The following is a 14,675-nucleotide window of genomic DNA, read 5'->3' as shown; positions in this document are numbered from 1 at the left end:
TCAACTTCTGTTGATGAGTGGGAACATCCCATACTCATCTTTATCTTTCTGACTTAGCTCACTTAATGTAATTCCTTCTAGCTCTGTCCAAGATGGGTCAGATAAGGTGGGCTCATTGTTCTTAATAGCTGCATAGTATTCCATTGTGTATATGTACCACAGCTTTCTCAGCCACTCATCTGCTGTTGGGCACCTGGGTTGCTTCCAGGTTGTAGATATTATGAATTGTGCTGCTATGAACATAGATGTACACACATCTTTTTGGTTGGGCATTATGGAATCCTTGGGGTATATCACCAGGAGAGGAATTACTGGGTCATATGGAAGGTCTATGTCTAGCCTTGTTAAAGTTCTCCAGACTGCGCTCCAGAGAGGCTAGACCAATTTACATTCCCACCAGAAGTGTAGAAGAGTACTTCAGTCCCCACAGCCTGTCCAATATTTGTTGCTGCTGTCCTTTTTGATGTATGCCATTCTCACAGGAGTGAGGAGGTATTGCAATGTTGTCCTTAATTGCATTTCTCTGACAATAAGTGACCTGGAAGAATTTTTGATATGTTTGTTAGACTTTTGGATCTCCTCTGAAGTGAATGTCTTGTTCATATCCTCTGCCCATTTTTGGATGGCGTCATTTGCTTTTTTGGTGCTAAATTTGCTGAGTTCTCTGTATATTTTGATGATTAGTCTCTTTTCTGATGTATGGCATGTGAAGATCTTCTCCCATTCTGTGAGGGGTCTCTTTGTTTGTGTGATAGTTTCTTTGGCTGTGCAGAAACTTTTCAATTTGATGTAGTCCCATTGGTTTGTTTCTGCTTTAGTATTCCTTGCTATTGGGTTTCTTTCATCAAAAATGTCCTTGAGGTTTAGGTGGGAAAGTGTTTCACCAAAGTTTTCCTCTAATTATTTGATAGTTTCCGGTCTGACATCCAGGTCTTTGATCCATTTGATGTTAATTTTTGTTTCTGGTGAGATAAGGTGGTTCAATTTCATTCTTCTGCATCTTATAACCCAGTTTTCCCAGCACCATTTATTGAAGAGAGCCTCCTTCTTCCATTTAATACGTTGGGCCCCATTATCAAAGATTAGATTCCATAGGTATGGGGGTTTAGATCTGGGCTTTCAATTCTGTTCCACTGGTCTGTGTGCCTATTTTTGTTCCAGTACCAGTCTGTTTTGATGATGATGGCATTATAATATAGTTTGAGATCTGGGAGTGTAATGCCTCCATTTCTGTTTATTTTCCTCAAGATGGTTTTGGCAATTCTAGGTGTTTTCTGGTTCCAGATAAATGAATGTAGTTTTTTTTCTATTTTCTTAAAGAAGCTTGGTGGAACTTTGATGGGTATCACATTACATTTGTATATGGATCTGAAGAGAATATTCATTTTGATGATATTTATTCTTCCAATCCATGAGCATGGGATGTCTTTCCATTTCTTGGTATCAGTTTCCATTTCCTTGAAGAGTGACTCATCGTTTTCAGTATGCAAGTCTTTCACTTCTTTGGTCAACTTTATTCCTAGGTATTTTATTGATTTTTTTTTTTTTTGCAACAGTGAATGGAAGTGATTTCTGAATGTATTCTTCTTCAGTTTTAGTGTTTGCATAGAGAAATGCCATTGATTTTTGTACATTTATTTTTTAGCCTGACACCTTCTATATTGCCTAATAAATTCCAGTAGTTTTCTACTGGATTCTTTAGGTTTTTCTATGTATACTATCATGTCATCTGCAAATAGTGAGAGTTTGACTTCTTCCCTTCCAATCTGTATTCCTTTGATTTCTTTCTCTTGCCTGATTGCTATAGCAAGAATTTCCAATACTATGATGAAGAGTAATGGTGATAGTGGGCAGCCCTGTGTAGTCCCCTATCTGATGGGAAATGCTTTCAACTTCTGTCCATTGAGTTTTTTGTTGGCTGTTGTTTTGCTATATATGGATTCTACTATCTTGAGGAATTTCCCATCTATTCCCATTTTTTGTAGGGTTTTGAGCATGAATTGGTGTTGGACTTTGTCAAAGGCTTTCTCTGCATCTATTGTGATAATCATGTGTTTTTGGCTTTGCTTTTATTGATGTGGTGAATGACATTGATATACTTACATATGTTGAACCAGACTTGGATTCCTGGGATGAATCCCACTTGGTTGTGAATGAACAATCTTTTTGATATGCTGCTGTATCCAGTTGGCCAAGATCTTGTTTAATATTTTGGCATCTATGTTCATCAGAGATATTGGTCTGTCCTTTTCCTTTTTTGGTGTGTCTCTGTCTGCTTTTGATATCAGAGTGATGTTGGCTTCATAGAAGGTTGAAGGAAGTGTTGTTGTGTGCGGGCCACAGAGAAGAGAGAGATGGGTCCAGAATGAAGAGGAAACACAAATCTTTATTTGCGCTGGCACCTCAGAGTTGTGTGATAGAGAGGCAGGTTGGGCTACGTGGAGGTGGGCAGGAACCCAGACAGGTTTAGAGTAATTATGTGGGAAAATGCATGCAAAATCTCTTCCTATGGTCAATAGAGGGTCAGGCCCTTTCCAAATTTTATCAAGTGGGTCTTTCCATTTGAACTTAATAGATGGGAGAGTAGATGGTGTTTGCCAGTAAAGAATAATAGGAGGTAAGTCCAAGTTATTGTAAATATTAAAGAGATTTAACATAGTTAAGGCTTTTGCTAGCTGGATATTGGGGGGGGTACATTCCTCCTTTATCTTTATTTAATTGAGCCTTAAGTGTTTGGTGGGCCCTCTCGACAGCCTTGTCCTTGTGGATTATAGGGAATGCCTGTGGTATGAGGAATGTTCCAGAGGGAACAAAAATCTTTAAATTGTTTGCTGGTAAACACAGTTCTATTGTCAGTATTCAGTTGAAGAGGTAATCCCATCACAGCATAACAGGAGAGCATATGGCTTATAAGCTTTTTAGAGCTTTCTCCAGTCTGAGCTGTTGCCCACATAAATTTTGAAAAGGTATCAATTGAGACAAACACATATTTTTGTTTGCCAAAGTTTGGTACATCAATTTGACAAATAGCATTAGCTTTTAAGCCTCGGGGGTTAACACCAAGAGTCTGAATAGCAGGTGTCTTTATGAGACTTGCACAGGAAGAGCATGTAGCTAGGATATATTTTAACTGTGGTAAAGGAACATCAGGAAATCGAGCTCAAAGGCCTTTAAGATTAACATGGGTTAGAGAATGGAAATCAGCAGGATCAGAGACAGAGACTAGGAGAGCTCCTGTGGAGGCAAGGAAGTAAGCTGCAGTATTCCCTTCAGACAGTGAACCAGGAAGAGGGCTGTGGGAATGAAGGTGCTGAATATATAGTGGCTGGGTTCGAGAAGAGAGCATAGAGGGGATTTGAATCAAGAGAGGGAAAGTGGGTTGCCATCAATTTTCACATAAGAACGAGTAAGCCATGGAAGTAAGTTAACAGTATACACACTGTCAGAAAAAAGGTTGAAGGATTCTGGTACAGCTTTTAATGCAAGGAAAACAGCATAAAGTTCTTTGTACTGAGGGGAATTCTCAGGAAGCTCAGTAAAGAGAGGTTTAGGGGGTTGTTTGTCCTGGTAATATAAAAGGGAAGCAGCTCCCTTTTTTCCATCATCAGTGAAGACTGTAGGAGCAGAAGGAATGGGATCTCAAGAGAAAAGTTTAGGTGCTAGTAGAGGCAAAAGAGGTAAAGAAGCTATCACTTTATTAGAAGGAAAATGGTTATCTATTTGTCCTGGAAACCCCACGAAGCTTATGGCAAAGCGGAAATGATGGCGTATGAGCCACTCTGTATCTGTGAGAGAAATGGGCAGAATAATTAAATCTGGTTCTTTCCCTAAGACCTGCACAGACCTCTTTCTCCCTTGGCGAACCATGAATGCTAATGCATCTATCTCAGTGAGGAGTCTTGGAGCTCCTCCTACTGGTGTGTGAAGCCACTCCAGAACCCCATGGTCTAGCGACAATGCCCCTACTATTGTGGAGGTGGAATTGAAGACTGGAAGGTTTACCAGAGAGGAGGGGGAGAATCAAACAAGGTGCATGTCCTGGAGGGCCTGGTTAACCCTTTACAGTGCCAAGGAGGCCTCAGGAGTTAACCTACATTTTGAGGAGGGCTATTTGTTTCCTTTCAACAGGTCAAACAGTGGTTGGAGGCAGCTTGTAGGCAGATAGAGAGACTGCCTAGGCCAATTTAAATTTCCTAGAAAACTTTTTAAAGAAGCAAGAGTAAGGTTAGAAGGAAAGGTGACATTAGGTTTTAAAGGACGAATTTGTATTAAAGAAATCTCTGAACCTAAAAAATATATTGGAGGAATTAGCTGTATCTTCTCAGAAGCCACATTAAGGCTGCTTTTCTTTAATGCAGGAATGAGAAAATCACGTAAGGCATAGAGATCTGTATCTGATTTTCCCCATATTAATACGTCATCCATGTAATGAAAAACATTAAGGCCCCCTTATGGATATATGGAAAAGGGGCAGATTTAACAGCCTCTTGACAAATTGTAGGACTATTGGCCATGCCCTGGGGCAGCACCACCCATTCAAATCTGTCAGCAGGGCTGGCATTATTAATAGAAGGAACAGAGAAGTCAAAATGTTTATAATCTTGCAGATGCAAGGGAATAGAGAAAAAACAATCTTGTATATCAATAGCTATGATTGGAATTCCCGTGGGAATTGCAGAAGCAAGAGGCAAACCCCTTTGGGGGGAGCTCCAGACCAGCATGGTTTTATTAACCGCACAGAGATATTGGAGGAGGTGCCATTTTCCTGAGCGCTTTTTAATCATAAAGACAGTAGTATTCCATGGGCTTCGAGAATGACGAATGTGTCCCAAGGAAAACTACTCTTGGACAAGCTCCTTTAAAATTTCTAGCTTATCCTTAGGTAAAGGCCATTGTTCCACCCAGACAGGCTCATTAGAAAGTCAGCTTAAGCGGGGTGTTTGGCTATGAACAGTGGCATTTAGTATTGGGGGTGCTGATTAGATCTGGTCTTGCAGGAGTGGGTGTTACACTCTGCAGAGGCATCTGTGGATATCCTAACATCAAGACATTCTAGAAGATCCCTGCCCAATAGGTTGGTGCTAATATCAGCTAACAATGGGTGGAAGTGTCCAGTAGAACCTTCCGGGTCTTCCCACATGAGCAAATCTCGTGTGAGAAACGATTGGGTCACCCCTCCAACGCCATGTATACCAGGTCCAGGGAGGAGTTCCCAATTTGGGGGAACCTCTGCTTGCCTTAAAATCGTCTTTTCTGCCCCCGTGTCAATCAAAAATTTAAAAGGAATATTGTCAATCTTTACTGTCATAGTAGGGTGACCATGTTCTAAAACAGGCGTGGTCCACTAAATCTCAGGCCCCGAATTTGTAACCATTCAGGGGCATGCCATTTTTGTGAGAATTTGACCAACAATATCTCTTCCAGTGAAACCCTTTACGACATCTTGGACAGACCGTATGTGGCTTCTGGCTCCCTGACTGAAGGCGGGGTTGTCCTGATTAGAGGTGGGGTTGCCCTGACTGGAGGCGGGATTGCCCTGACTGGAGGTGGGATTGCCCTGACTGGAGGTGTGGTAGCTCTAACTGGAGGCATGGTCGCAGCTTATCTGGACATTTGTTATGCCTGTCCTTGGTGACCGCACTGAAAGCAGGCCCCGTTTTGATTACGTGGGGTAACCGCATAAACCTGTGTCATAGCGAATGCCCCATAATTGCCTGATGTAAGTTCCTGTGTCACTAAAATCCAATTATCTGGGTGTAGGTGTTTAAGACTAAGGCATGCCTGACAGAATTGTGGTATCATGCCATCCCAGACAATAGAACGCAGGAGGAAAGTGAGGATTTCAGGATTATAAACCTTTCTCTCTAAGGTTTGCCTCACCCTTGAGATGAAATTTGCTAAGGTTTCATCAGTGTTTTTGAGAAGAGAGTTAATAGGGACTGAAGAATCTACATTTGTTGGGGTCACCCTTTCTCATGCTTGTGTTGTGCAGATGTGTACCTGTTCAAAATAACCAGTTGGAAACTTAGCTTCTGACTGCTGAGTTCCAGATTCAAATGCTCCTGCTCCAAACAAAGCATCAAAATTCCATTCTACCTGTTTATTACTATTTTCCTGAGATTGTCTAGAGCATTCATCACGGAAGCATGCCTTCCATTGTAGGTAGAGGGGGTCTGGGAGTGCAGGGGGTGGAGTCAGAGGAGGAGCTTCCGAACACGTGTACGTGGCTGTGGGAATGGAAATTTTGGGTCTAGCCGCTGATCGCTGAGGGCGTCTAAGTCTTAAGCACATGTGCTTTTACTCTCATATCTCAGCCTCAAGGTCGCTTATCCTCATGGCAGACCACGTTGTACATATCTTGTAAGTGCAATTATAGCTATGAGAACCCACAGTGTAGCAAAAATTAAAGTGTCTCTGAGAGCGAGAGCCTGTCCTGGGAGAGAAGGAAATAATGTCTGGGACACCTCCTCATAAAACGAAAAAAATTCCATGGTGAGGGGAAATGCAGGGCCACAGAGTCAGGCGGCTGCCACTTACCTGTGTCTGGGCGGCTTTTCTGGACCTCAGGCTGGGCGTGAGTGCGCGACACGTCGGGCGCCAGATATTGTTGTGCGCAGGCCATGGAGAAGAGAGAGAGGGGGTCCGGAGCGAAGAGGAAACACAAATATTTATTTGCACTGGCACCTCAGAGTTGGGTGCTAGAGAGGCAGGTTGGGCCACGTGGAGGTAGCAAAAATGGACGTCTCATGCAGTAACCTTTCCTGTGTCTGAACACCGAAGTGAAGCGCTGGCAAGAGAGCGAGGTGCAGAAGAAGAAGGGCTTTTATAGGAGCAGCTTTACTGAGAATGGGATGGGAGAGGAGTAACCATAGCACTCCAGGATAGGATAATAACTCTAGTGAGAATGGGAGGGGGGAGGAGTAAACAAAGCACTCCAAATATTACGGGGATATAGACAATGCCCTGAGGGCACAACATGGCTGAACAGGCACTCCGAGAATGTCCCAACTCTCGTGGGAACTAGCAGTAGCCTGAGGGGACAACATGGCAGATGTCACTGCATCAGCACAATTTCCCAGCAAGGAAGTGCCCCTGTTTCTTTGATCTTATGGAAAATCTTTAGGAGTATGGGTATTAACTGTCTCCTGAAGGTTTTGTAGAATTTGTTTATGAAGCCATCTGGTCCAGGACTTTTGTTGTTGGGGAGATTCTTAACAGTTTCGATTTCTTTGTCTGTGATTGGTGCATTTAGGTTTTGTAGTTCTTCTTGGTTCAGTTTTGGAAGGGCATATGCTTCTAGGAATTCTTCCATTTCTTCCAGATTTTCTAGCTTGGTGGCATATAGTTCTTCATAGAAGTCTTGAATGATTTTCTGGATTTCTGTGGTGTCAGTTGTGATATCTCCTCTATCGTTTACAATTCTATGAATTTGAGTCTTCTCTTTTTTTTTGTTTAGTGAGTCAGGCTAGGTTTTTGTCAATTTTGTTTAATTTTTCAAAGAACCAACATTTGGCTTCATTGATCTTCTGTATGGTTCTCTTATTTTTGATGTTGTTTATTTCTGCTCTAATTTTAGTGATTTCTGTCCTTTTGGTTGTTTTAGGGTTCCTTTGTTCCTCTTCCTCTAAGTCCGTAAGGTGTGCAATAAGGTTGTTTATTTGGGTTTTTTCTTGTTGTTTAATATGTGATTGTATGGCTATAAGTTTCCCTCTCAGTACTGCTTTAACTGTGTCCAAAATATTTTGATAGGTTGTGTCTTCATTTTCATTTGTTTCCAGGAATATTTGAATTTCCTGCTTGCGTGTCTCTCTGACCCAGTGGTTCTTAAGCAGTATGCTGTTTAGTTTCCAAATTCTGTGACTTTTAATAATTCTCTGTTTGTTGTTAAATGTTAGTTTTACTCCACTGAAGTCTGAGAAGATACTTGGGATTATTTACAAGCTCTGAATTCATTGATGCTGTCTGTGGCCTAACATGTGATCAATTCTTGAGTATGTGCTTTGTGGATTTGAAAAGAATGTGTATTCCTGTACTTGAAGTGAAGGACTCTGAATATGTCCAAGAGGTCTATTCTGTCAATCTCTTCATTTGATTCTCTTGTATCTTTTATCTTTTATTGCTTTTTTGATCTGCCTAAATGTGAGAGTGGGGTGTTAAAATCTCCCATTATTATTGTATTACTATTGATATATTTTTTGAGTTCTTTCAGTAGGTGCTTGATGTATTTAGATGGTCCCTCATTGGGTACATATATGTTAACAAGTGTTAAGTCTTCTTGTATGAGTAATCCTCTAATCATTATGTAATGTCCTTGCCTATATTTTATTACTTTATTTAATTTAAAATCTATTGTGTCTGAAATGAGAATGGCTGTTCCTTCCTTTTTTTTGTGGTCCATTAGCCTGTATGATAGTTTTCCATCCTTTCACTTTAAGTCTGTGTTTATGTTTTTGTGTCAGATGGGATTCTTGCAAGCAGCATGTGCTTGGTCTATGTTTTCTGATCCACCTCCCCCCACTATGTGCCTTTTGATGGGTGAGTTTAAGCATTGACTGAGATAAATAATCAAGAAATTAAGAATTAAGTAAGGCTGAGATCAAGAATTAAGAATTAAGCAAGGCTGAGAGAAATAATCAAAAAATTTCCTTTCTTTTTCCTCTAATTTTTAACCCAAACTGAATTATAGTCACCTCCTTGGTCCATGTTTACAATGCTTGTCCTGCTGAAGGCCAGGCTTTCAAGGCTTTCTAGCAGTTGTTGTCAGAGCCCATGGGTGCTGCTACTTTCCAGTCACCATCTTGGCTCTTCCCTGAGACTGGCATACTTTAAGGATGACTCTTTAGTCACTGTCAGGCCACCCCTCAGCCGGGGCACTAGTCAGGGAATCCTGAGATTCCCAAACAGACAAGATGGCCCTAGACCTTGAATAAATCCCTCTCTCCAATGGTACCAGTCATATTTATTGGGAATAACACAATATACCACTCTGTGGGCCCCCATAGGACCTCACCTTCAACTTGGATCAACTACAGTAGACAATATTCCATCCTCCAAAAAGAGGATAGACAACATAATCTATGTTCCACTTGAGGAAGATAGCTCCTGAAAATTGGGACAGCTTGGAAAGGACGTACTCATGACCACAGAATGTGAGCTCAGATCTATGGGGATGCAGAGGTCACATAGGCTCCTAAGCTGAATATGGGCCCCAGATCACATTAAATTGATGTGGTTTACAGTCAACAATATTTATACACCTTTCCCATATTTGTGAGCTACTCTTTTCCCTGATACAGCTTTCTGGCCCTTTTTCCAGCCATGACATCATCTCCCCAGACAATAACATGGATCCACCTTCATATTAGATTTCAGGCTAAGAGGGGAAAAAAGCAAGTAATATAGCCACAGCCCCTTTTGAATACAACTAAAATAGGCCTATTAGCTATCTACAAATTGGAGACCTCCCAACTCTTCATCTGCACTATTCCAGCCTTTAGGTTCATGACTGGTCAACAATTTGTTTTGCTTTATATGTTAACTCTCTTTTCAGCCATCAGGTTCCAGATGCTATCATGATGTCAACCCTGGATACACAACCCCACCAATGTGTCCTAGAGCTCTGATTCCCCAGAACCCCACCCCACTAGAGAAAGAGAGAAGTAGGCTGGGAGTATGGATTGAGCTGTCAACGCCCATGTTCAGTGGGGAAGCAATTATAGAAGCCAGACTTTCCACCTTCTGCACCCCACAATGATCTTGGGTCCATACTCCCAGAGGGATAAAGAATAGGAAAGGTATCAGGGGAGGGGATGGGATATTAAGTTATGATGGTGGGAACTGTGTGGAGTTGTACCACTCTTATCCTATGGTTTTGTCAATGCTTCATTTTTATAAATAAATAAAAAAAAGAAAAAAGAAAAGCCAAATGATAATCTCAATAGATGCAGAGGAAGCCTTTGACAAAATCCAACAAACATTCATTCTCAAAGCACTACAAAGATGGGAATAGATGGAAAATTCCTCAAATAGTGGAGTCCATATACATAAAACCTATAGCTAACATCATACTCAACAGACAGAAGCTGAAAGCATTCGCTGTCAGATGAGGGACTAGACAAGGCTATCCATTATCACTATTACCCTTCAACATAGCCTTGGAAGTTCTCATGATAGCAATCAGGCAAGAGAAAGGAATCAAAGTAATACAGATTGGAAGAGCAGTCAAACTCTCTGTATTTGAAGATGATATGATAGTATACATAGAAAAACTAAAGAATCCAGCAGAAAGCTATTGGAAATCATTAGGCAATATAGCAAGGTGTCAGGCTACAAAATCAATGTACAAAAATCAGTGGCATTTGTTTATGTAAACACTATGTCTGAAGAAGAGGATATCTAGAAATCATTCTCATTTACTCTTGCAGCAAAAACAATTAAATATCTAGAGATAAACCTGACCAAAGAAGTGAAATACTTGTATACTGAGAACTCTCAGTAGATAGTCAAATAAATAGAAAAAATACCAAGAAATGGAAAGATACCCCATGCTCATGGATTGGAATAATTAATATGATCAAAATAAATATTCTACATAGAGCCAAATGAAAATTTAATGCCATACCCATTTCTGTACCAGAGTGATAACTGTTTTTTTCTCTCTCCTCCTATGTTTTTCATTAATAAACAAATAAATTCTTAAAAAAAGAAAGAAAGATGCAGAAGAATGAAACTGAACTACTTTTACTTACCAGAAACAAAAGTCAACACTAAATGGATCAAGGGCCTGGATGTTAGACCAGAAAATATCAAATTCTTAGAGAAAACTTTAGTGGAACACTTTCTCACCTAAATCTCAAGGACATCTTTGATGACAAACCCAATTGCAATGAAGACTAAAATAAAATAAAATAAACTGGACTATATCAAATTGAAAGCTTCTGCACAACAAAAGAAACCATCACCCAAATAAAGAGACTGCTGCAGAATGTGAGAATATCTTCACATGCCATACATCAGACAAGAGACTAATAACTAAAATATATGAGGAGCTCATCAAGTGTAGCAACAAAAAAGCAAATGATCACATCTACACATGGCAGAGGATATGAACAGAGTATTCACTATGAAAGAGATCCAAAAGGCTAACAAACATAAGAAAAATTATCCAGATCACTGATTGTCAGAAAAATGCAAATAAAGACAACAATGAGATACCACCTCACTCCTGTGAGAATGTCATATATCAAAAAATGATAGTTGCAACAAATGCTGGAGAGGTTGTGGGGACAGAGGAACCCTCCTACACTTCTGGTGGAAACATAAATTGGTCCAACCTCTGTGTAGTCTGCAGAATCCTCACACAGCTAGAAATAGATCTCCCATATGACTCAGTAATTTTCTCTTAGGGATATCTCCTAAGGACTCCATAACATCCCAACAAAAAGATATGTACACACCTATTTTCATAGCAGCACAATTCATTATAGCTAAAACCTGGAAGCAAACCAGATGCTCAACAACAGATGAGTAGCTGAGAAAGCTGTGGTATATTTACACAATGGATTACCACACAGCTAATAAGAACAATGAACCCACCTTCTCTGACCCATCTTGGATGGAGCTAGAAGGAATAATTTTAAGTGAGATAAGTCAGAAAGACAAAGGCGAGTATGGGATGATCCCATTCTTAAACAGAAGCTGAGAAAGAAGAACAGAATGGGAAACTCAAAGCAAAGTCAAACTGAGTTTGGAGTAAGGCACTAAAGTAAAAATCTCTGGGTGGAAAGTGAGGTTAGATGTCCAACTTTGTTGGACTAGCTTTGCGAGTGGAGACAGACGACCCGGGTGGGACTCATGGTTGAGCTGTAGGCAGTGTCTCTTTATTCATGCAGGACACAGCACAATCTAAGCCAAGCTAAGCTAAACTAAAAACTAAAATGAACAATGTTGTCTTTATATATACTTCCCAAGTAGGGTGTGAACAGGATGTGACATAGAGAGGGTGGAGAGAAAAGTGACTGGTGAAAATCAGGGTGTGACAAGGAGAGGGGGCGGAGCAGGTGAAAATTCTACCACTGAACCACCAGTGCCCTGGAGGGAAGGTGGTGCTTTATGTAAAGGTAAAAGTGATTTATGTAAATAGACCGCAGCTTTGAGTGGGATCAAACTAATCTCATACGGACATACTGGTGTTTAAGCTGGGGGGAGCTGGCATACTATCCAACATCTCCCCCTTTCTTTTTAACTATATGTCATAGTATCAGGAATGTGGGGCACTTTGAGAGGCAGGGAGACTGATAAGAGGCACACCTTTTGGGGTTCTACTAGCCCTCCTTGCTCAACCTCTCCGTAGAGAGAGAGACTAACAGGATTGACACACCCCTCAGGCTCAAGCCCTTCCAAGCTCAACCACATCCTCACAATACCCAACATCTCTCTCTTACTTAATGGAAACCTATATCATACAGGCGTTTTCAAAAGAACTGGAATACGACATGGAGGAACAAAATAGGAGAGCAGCAATAATCAGTGTGATGCCAAGGGGAGCATTTCCTACCTCAAAGGGCAAGGCCTAGCAGGCAAAAGGGCATTTCTTGCCTCTGGGGGCATCAATTGTCTCTTGGAGCACTTCATGCCTCTGTGGGCATCTCTTGCCTTAAAAGGCGTTTTCTGCCTCTGTGGGCATGACCTAGTAAGGAGGGGGAGTTTCCTGACTCTGGGGACAGAGCCTGCAGGCCACAGGACATGGCCTATAAAGTCTCAAGGCAACTGGCTGAAGTTAGTCTTTGAGAAACACAGCAGCGTAAAGGGAAGCTGCTTTAAAGTTGTATAAAGTGTCCAAGAGCTGTACCAGTAAGTCTGATGGACCTGTCAGTCGAAAGCAGATGACCACAGAAGAAATGTCAGGGGATGAAATGTTGCATGTCTGTCTCAATGGGGAATGTCAGCCACCGGAATTCCGCTTTTCTGTAGAGAGTGAGCTTTGGAGTCTGTGAATCTGTTTCTTTAGGTCGTGCCAGGTCACATCATTGGTTTCCGGGAGTGTGTTGTAGTCATTCCATCTTGTGGGCGATGTCAGAGAACAGGGGTCCAAATGAATTTCTGGGAATTCTATTTGAGTAGATGCTTTTTCATGTGAAGACTTGACAGCTGAAATTCACTTACTTGTCAAACAAAACTTGTAGCAGATTACAAGTTTACTATAATTGACAACTCCATTATAATTGGAAGTTTTTTCTAGTATGATTTTAAGGTTGTTTAAACAGTTTAAACTCAATAAAATGTGGAAAGGTAAACAGAAGAACCACAGTTAGAAGCTTCAGGCATGAGAATAATTAACATAATCATTGCACTATCTGCCCCGCCCATAACTCATATTGTTTTGAGGATTAAACATTTCAGATTTATGCCAAGACGTAAAAAAAGCAATCAAAGGAGGAAAAACAATATTTTAGATTGTTTCTGGATGTCTCTAGAAATCATGGCTGCATCCAGAATTTTTTTAAGTCAATGTCAAACAAAAATTCAGTCATTTAAATCACTCTCTTATGAAACAGATCTCACCATGTAGCATCATGAGTCCCCGGAGGGTGACTCCAAAAAGATCCTCGAAATTCCATTTAGGATGCTTCTGACTGTTCCTGCTGGATTGCTTCAGGCACCCATTTTTAAAAGCGTCTTCCCATTGAAGAAAGAATCGAATCAGGAGAGTAGAACTAACCACGTTTCTCCATTCTTGGGGACTGTCAGGGTACTCGAGAATGCTCCTCAAATTAGAGTAGTCCTTCTCCATGGGAAACATGCGAGAAGAAGTCCAGAAAGTCCCAGGGGAAATCTCCATGCATATCCCAAGGTCTACGATGATCATAAAGAACCAAATTGTGGCCTGGAGCAAAATGTAGTCCTTTTCCTCGGGAAACATGGGAGAGGGAATCCAGAAAGTCCAAGGAGAAATCTCTGTGCATCTCCCAAGCTCTATGATTAGGGTCACAAGAAACCAAAGTTCCTGGTCAGGGAACCGAAGTGTGGCCCAGAGCAAAATGTTCCAGAGACAGAGAAACTGTCTCATGATGAAACAGTAGAGGCTTTGGAAAACCTCTTTATAAGTAGAAAGGCAACCCATGGCGGATGGGTAGCCAAGTTTACTTATCTGGGGGATGGGCAGGTTAGGTCCCACGTCAGTGCCGGTCCCTGTTCGGGTGCCATTATGTCGGACTAGCTTCACGGGCGGAGACAGATGACCCGGGTGGGACTCATGGTTGAGCTGTAGGCAGTGTCTCTTTATTCATGCAGGACACAGCACAATCTAAGCCAAGCTAAGCTAAACTAAAAACTAAAATGAACAATGTTGTCTTTATATATACTTCCCAAGTAGGGTGTGAACAGGATGTGACACAGAGAGGGTGGAGAGAAAAGTGACTGGTGAAAATCAGGGTGTGACAAGGAGAGGGGGCAGAGCAGGTGAGAATTCTACCACTGAACCACCAGTGCCTTGGAGGGAAGGTGGTGCTTTATGTAAAGGTAAAAGTGATTTATGTAAATAGACTGCAGCCTTGAGTGGGATCAAACTAATGTCATACAGACATACTGGTGTTTAAGCCAGGGGGAGCTGACATACTATCCAACACAACTTCACTGAGGAGGTGAACCTTTGATGGTGGGAATGGGGTCAATAC

This window comes from Erinaceus europaeus, chromosome 4 (assembly GCF_950295315.1).
Source record: "Erinaceus europaeus chromosome 4, mEriEur2.1, whole genome shotgun sequence".
Taxonomy (NCBI): domain Eukaryota; kingdom Metazoa; phylum Chordata; class Mammalia; order Eulipotyphla; family Erinaceidae; genus Erinaceus; species Erinaceus europaeus.
This window is presented reverse-complemented; position numbering follows the sequence as displayed.